This window comes from Acomys russatus, chromosome 18, assembly GCF_903995435.1.
Source record: "Acomys russatus chromosome 18, mAcoRus1.1, whole genome shotgun sequence".
NCBI lineage: Eukaryota > Metazoa > Chordata > Mammalia > Rodentia > Muridae > Acomys > Acomys russatus.
The window spans coordinates 64,113,342-64,120,505 of NC_067154.1; the positions used below are offsets into that span (position 1 = coordinate 64,113,342).

At 47.3% G+C, this 7,164-nt stretch overlaps 1 pseudogene; it reads left to right on the plus strand.

The window, feature by feature from the left end:
• Nucleotides 1–283: 283 nt before the first annotated feature.
• Nucleotides 284–6,491, plus strand: LOC127202350 (F-box/LRR-repeat protein 19-like; annotated as a pseudogene).
• The last annotated feature ends 673 nt before the right edge of the window (nucleotides 6,492–7,164 follow it).

The window sequence follows — 7,164 nt, forward strand, 5'->3', positions numbered from 1 at the left end:
TTCTGCAGTGCGCTGCGCCCATGCTCGATGCGTGTGCGAACTGAATGCAGGGACTGCCATTTCTGAGGAGACATGAGGAAGCTTGATGCGTCGGCGGGGCGGGCGCATGAAGCGGTCGTGCCTGCTTCGGCAGTGCGCTGCGCCCGTGCTCCTACACACAGCTGTGTGTGTGTGTGTGAAGTGAGTGCCGGGTCTGCCATTTCTGAGGAGACATGAAGAAACTGGGGGCATCGGCAGGGTGGGCGCATGAAGCAGTCCTGCCTGCTTCTGCAGTGCACTGCGCCCGTGCTCCCACACACAGCTGTGTGCCTTCTGTGTGGGGAAGCTGGGAAGGAGGAAGGTGGATGGAGAGGAAGAGAAGTTTGGTTTGAGCCTCATGGAGTGTACAGTCTGCAACGAGATCATCCACCCTGGCTGCCTGAAGATGGGAAAGGCTCAGGGTGCTATCAATTCAGAGATCCCCAACTGCTGTGAGTGCCCCCAAGGTACCCAGGAAGGATGGACAAGGATGTAGGTGAGGGTCCAGGGTGCCGTAGGGTTGACAGTGGTGAGGGGGTGGATGAAAGCTGACAGAGGAGCCACCACCTCCACCTCTGCCCAGAAGAAAGGGACCCTTACCTGCTGGCCTTCCCTCTGACCATGTGTCTGGGCCCCCAAACGGAAGGAGTGGAAGGCAGGGAATGAGACCCCCACCCCAAGGAAAAAGGTGAAAGGAGGCCAAGAGAGGCACTTGAAGAAGGTGGGTGAAGATACTTGCCTCCTCCTGGGAGCAGACCCAGGCAGCCCTGGCCTTCTCCTCCCCCCCCCCCCCCCCCGCCCCAGGGTTCTGAATCCCAGCCAGGCATTCTCATCCTGTCACCCTGGGCTCCCTCCCGAGAACTGGGAGAAACCCAAGCCACCTATGGCTTCTGCTGAGGGCTCGGCAGTGCCATCCCCATCACCACAGAGGGAGAAACTCCAGCCTTTCAAGCGTATATGCCAGCTGCTGTAGCGGGTGCCTGATACCTCTTCTTCCTCCTAGGACTCAGACACAGACTCAGACTCCTAGGGCACATCGCTTAGTGAGGACAAAGCTCCTGGGGAGGCCTGGAGTGGCCTTCAGCCAGCCTGGGGCAGCTCTGCCTAGAAGGAAAACCATGGGGTAGCGGTGGGCTAAATGCCCTGTCAGTGGGGGACCACTGTTCTATTGGCCTCTGGGCCCTGCCCCATCACCATGGCCTCCACAGTTATGTGCCCCCACCCCCAAGCCCTGAGCCTGACAATCTGCCTTTCTTTGCCTGCTGCCTCGGGCTGCATGGCTCCATGTCTTCCAGCACCTTGGACTCCAAGAGTTAAGTGTCAGCATGAGTCTGCAGGACTTTGAGCTGCTGGCGCTACAACAAGCGTCTGTGGCCTCGGATGGAGCTAAGCTGGAGGACGTCGATGACCCCACGCATGCTTAATTGGGTGGTTTGCCGCCAGCCATGTGCTCTGGACCTCAGCTGGACAGGTGTTTCCACAAAAAGCAGCTCATGTGTTTTCTGAACCGACTGCAAGGTTTGCAGGAGTTGGTGCTTTCTGGGTGCTCCTGGCTCTCCATCTCTGGGCTCCACCCCATTGCCTGCACCATGCCTCTTGGACCTCCACTGGATTAAGGATGTTAAAGACTCCCAGTTCCTGGACCTCTTGTCCTCATTTCACCCCCTAATGTGAGGCCAGGTTATTTTCTTCATGACTTGACACTCCTCAGTTTAATATCTTGGGATTTCTGCCCAGAGACATGTGCCAGCCTTCCCCTTTCCCATCTACGCTGATGTCTTTGTTGATCTTTGCTTCCCATCTCTGCCTTCCACCTGCTTCGTTGTCCATCCCCTTGGGGGTGTGGGTCAAGAGGTACAGGGGAGGTGCTGAGCCAAAGGGGTGGTGGGGTGGTGAAGGTACAAGTCTTTAGTAGAGAAGGGTGAGGGGGCAGGATCCTGGGAGCCACGGGGCTGTGGGAGGTGATGGATGGGTACAGGGAGGGCAGAGAGCAGAACAACAAGGGTTCATGGAACAAAGGCCACTGTGGTGTGATGGGGGTCCAAAAAGGGGAAACCAGAGGAGCAGTTGGGGACCCAGGAGTCAGATAGGGGGCTCTACAAACCAGGAAATGCCAGGACTGGGGGCTGGGAGAGGAGCAGATGTGGGGCTCGTTCCCTCTCTGTGGGATTACCCCTCTCCCTTCCCTCTGTCCAGATTTCAGTTCTTTCCCTGACCCTGACTCCTTGAACGCCACTGAAAATGGCAGCTATTACAAGGAGTGGGGGCCATGGGTCAACCTGCTGTTCAGCTCGTGGCTCAGGGGAGTGGTGAGGGGTAGCCCAGACCCCTGCCTGGCTCTCTACACAATACTTGAACATTAGTCTGTATTGAAACCGGGGAATCTCTGATTTGGGGGACTGTGATGTGAGGGACCAGCTTGACTTAAACTGGGCTAGTGGGTACCCCATTTGGACTGTCCCACCCCCAGCTCTCTTGCATTACTGTCTCTAACAGCTCCACCACTCTGACCTGATGGGGGATGTCAGCTTAAAGATGGGCAAGATGGGACTCCTCCAGCTTGGCTCATCCCATTCTTTCATTGTCATGGAAACTTGTGTCCCATTTGCCCAGGGAACTGCCACTCCTGGTTGCCATGGAAATAGCAGCCAATGGACCCTTCCAGAAATCAGCGCTAAGACTGGAAACAGTCCCTCTTAATTGCTGTGAGAACTTAGTTAACAGACTCTTGACACCTCCCCTCTCCCCACCCCTTTCCTTCTTCCAGTGTGAGTGTGGGGTCTCAAGAACCTGAGGGAGGAGTTGGGTCCAGGTCCCACTCAATTTATTTAGGCCAGGGGGAACTGGATTGTACCACATGGGTGTAGGGGAGGGGAATCTATCCATATACCTCAGGTTACAGGAAGGTGCATGGGTTGGGGGTGGGTGCTGGGCAGACCAAAGGCAGATGGGAGGGGTGGGCCTGGGGTTGGAGAAAGGCTTGGCCTTGGGGGCGCTTGAGGGAGGGAAGAAAGCACCGCGGCAAGGGGCAAGTGTGGGACCCAGCTGGTCTGGACCCCTAAACCCCCAAGTATGTACAATACGGTTTGCTATAAAACTCAGAGTCTTCAAAAAACAAACAAACAAAAACAAACAAAAAACAAAAAAACCCAAAACCCAAAAACAAATGAACAAAAACACATGAAAAAAACCAAATCCCCACTGCTTTAAGTTCAGTGATGATTATTACATTCTCACAAAACCACGCACCTCAATGTCAGGGACCTGGTTTGTGTTCTTTTTGTGTTCTTTTTTTTTTTTTTTTTCTTCTCTCTCCTCAATTTATTTATTTATTATGTATACAGTGCTCTGCCTGCATGTATGTCTGCAAACCAGAAGAGGGCACCAGATCACATTATAGATGGCTGTGAGCCACCATGTGGTTGCTGGGAATTGAACTCAGGACCTCTGGAAGAGCCATCTCCCCAGCCCTGATTTGTGTCCCTAAGACATTTATCTAAGAACTGAAACAAGGAAACAGTGACTTAACAGATGTCACAATTTGAATCGTAGCCCGATTAGAGCTGTGCTGTAGAACTGCCAGTCGGTTTAGTTTCATACCACTTAGATATTGCAAAAGGAAAACACATTGAATATGTGATCAGTATGTGTGCAAAACCTTCTATAAGCAAAAAGTCCATAGCATTGCTAGTGTTAGACATGGACTTGTAGTAATGTTGCTAAGATCAGTGAGAGGGCAGTTTGTGATAATCATGAATGTTGTTGTGGAGAAACCCTACTCTCGTACCATGTCTGTGAGGAACAAGAATCAAGTTGAATACAATGTGGAAACCTGTTATTTTTTTATCCTTAGTGGGTGTATCCTATGTCACAATGGATACAAGCCATGTGAGCATAAGGATATTGAAAGAAGCAGCATTCCTCTCTCTAGAACCATGAGAAGATATGTAGGAGTTCCCACTTTGATTAGACTTTATGAATGCGAGACAAGTTTACAATTAATTGGTTTTTCTACATCATTGTGAACATCCACAAACTCACACTGCAGAAAATCTCTATGAGCACCAAGAATGTGAAAATTCTGTTTGTCCTGGTTCACTTTTCAAATGTGTTATGACTCACACTATAGAAAAATTTGTCAATGCAGTCAGTGTGGTAAAGCTCAGAGTTCTTCCAGTTCTCATCAAATATATGAAAAACATCATATAGAAAAACGATGCTATAAATGTGAGCCGTGTAATAAATGCTCTCACTACCATAGGTATCTTCAGAGACTCAACACATAGAGAAGGAGAACACCATGAACGTAAACAAAATGATAAAGCCTTAAGATCTGGTTCCTCTTTACCATTATACCCAACTGTAAAATTAAATCACAGAGGAAAATTAATTCAGTGTAATGAATGTGGGAAAGCTTTCACATGCTCTAACTATCTTTGCAGGTATGAAAGAAGTCACATGGGAGAGGAACAGTCTGAATATACTCAATGTGTTAAAGCCTTCGCCCATCAGAGCCATCCTCAAAGGTATGAAATAATTCACTGTGGAGAGATACTCTAAAGGTATTTAATATGGTGAAACCTTTGCACATCACAGTAGTTTCCAATATCATAAAAGAACACATACTGGGGAGAAACCCTATGAATTTAATGAGTAAGTATAGTAAAGCCTTCACATGTCCCAGTCATCTTCGAAGGCATGAAAAAGTTTATACTGGAGAGAAACCCTGTGAGTGTATTTAATAAGGCGAAGCCTATGCACATTTCTGTTGAATGCCAGCTTGAACACTACAGGGTAAATTGAGGCAGGACATAGAGTTGGTGACTGATCACTCACCAGACTTTTCTCTGATGGAATCTGGCTTGATTTACTGGAGCCAGTTCTCCCTTTGGCCAGCAGCTGGGGTCCAGTATTGCTTGTCCCTAGCAAAGAAGAAAAATAAAAAAGGAGGGAATATTCACACACACACACACACACACACACACACACACGGTAGATGAAGCAAGGCACGTTCCAACAACTTTATTTTTTCTTATAGCTTACATATCCCAACAAACAACTTCCAAGCATTATAAAGTGATTACATTCTATTTTTCTTTTAGTGAATGTCCATGTAAAAACAGTATATACCCCAATATTTTTACACGAAAACGTTTTTCACATTGCAGGTGAAGAAAACAAATTATTCCCAAGAACCTACATATATTCACAACTAAGCAGCGTGTTATAGATCAACACAGTGATCTTTTTTGTTTTTTCGAGACAGGGTCTCTCTGTGTAGCCTTGGCTGTCCTGGACTCACTTTGTAGACCAGGCTGTCCTCGAACTCACAGCGATCCTCCTGCCTCTGCCTCCTGAGTGCTTGGATTAAAGGCGTGCGCCACCACGCCCGGCTTGCAAGATAATTTTTTAGCCAGTTGCTGCTTTTCACTGACAGACTGCAATTTGTGATTACAAAGAAAGGATCAATTATCTTTAAAAATAATCTTTTTATTAACTTATTTATTTTTATTTCAATGTGCATTGCTGTTTTGCCTGCATACGTGTCTGTGTGAGGGTGTTGGATCTTGGAGTTACAGACAGTTGTGAGCTGCCACGTGGGTGCTGGGAATATAACCAGGGTCCTCTGGAAGAGCAGTCGCTGCTCTTAGCCCCTGAGCTATGCGGTAGAACTGCCAATCATTATAGTTTCACACCAATAATGAAACTATATATGAAACCAGTCATACACATACTTAAATGTGTAACAGAACACATTGAAGAAAACCCTTAAAAAGTAACCCATGTCACAAACCCTTTTCACAACACAGTTACCTGCAAATACATAAAAGAACACATTCTGCAGAGAAAACGTATGCAATGTGGTAAAGACTTTGTATGTGGCAGCAGTTTTAGTCATCATGAGAAAAAAAATCATACTTCAGAGAGACCCCTAAATGTAGTCAGGGTAGTAAAGTTTTGCACTTTGTTTTCTTACAGAAGAGTAAAAAACCTCTAGTGTGTTATCAACCAGTGAAAGCCCCTGCATGTCACAGTAGTCTTTGAGGACCTGAAAGAACTCATACACGAGGGAATCTAGGGCTATAAAGGATTTGTTAAAATCCTTAGCCAACACACATTCAGTTACACAAGATTGTTCACTGAGGAGAAACGTGACAAGTGTCAAAATCTACTCAAACGTTATGATGTCCCTCTTTATTTTGACTTGCAAAGTTTTCTAAAAATATGAATTCAAATAGTTAATGTATCCCTTTTAGATTTCACAATTCTCTTCAATTATAGGTATAAAACTTTATGGCTGTGTTAATTACATTTTCTTTTGCTGTGATAAATCAATGTCTAAGGCAAGCTGTACAAGTTTAATTTGGTTTAAGATGGCAAAAGGGATCACCATGAGAGTGGCAATGCAGCAGGTGTCACACTTGGAAGCCACAGCAGGAAGCTCAGCTCACATTCTCAACCTGCAGCACAGAGTAAATGGTGTGGATCTGCATGTACACTTACTCGCCAGCAGAGGGCGCCAGATCTCATTACAGATGGCTGTGAGCCACCATGTGGTTGCTGGGAATTGAACTCAGGACCTCTGCAAGAGCAGCCAGTAAGTGCTCTTAACCTCTGAGCCATCTCTCAAGCCCCGGATGCAAACTTTATTATTATTTTTTTAAACAGAGTTAATCCACTTTATTTTTCTTGTAAAAATCTGTATGTGGTAGGCACAGCTGGAGCCTGGGTCCTCTGAACAGACACTCTGGTGTGTGTTTTCACAAGAGACTTGGTGAACACAGTTTCTTTCCAGAGATCGGGTGTCAGGTTGCTGTAGGTCTTGGAAATGGCATCAGAAGTGGCCTTGGCAAAGTTGCCCAGGGTGGCAGTACAGCCCCTGGCTGATGTGTAGGCAGTCATCAATACCGGCCATCATCCGTAGCTTCTTGGGCACAGGAGCAGAGACAATGCCAGTGCCTCTGTGAGCAGGGATGAGACGCACCAAAACAGAGCCACAGCGGCCTGTCACCCACCCCCAGGGACACGTTTCCTACATCAGGGCAGCATTTCCTAAATCTTTCCAATGATATCCCCAACTGAGAAGATCTAGTTTGTCTGGCTTCAAGCCCACATGCTTTCTTTCTGTTACACGAACCATTTCAT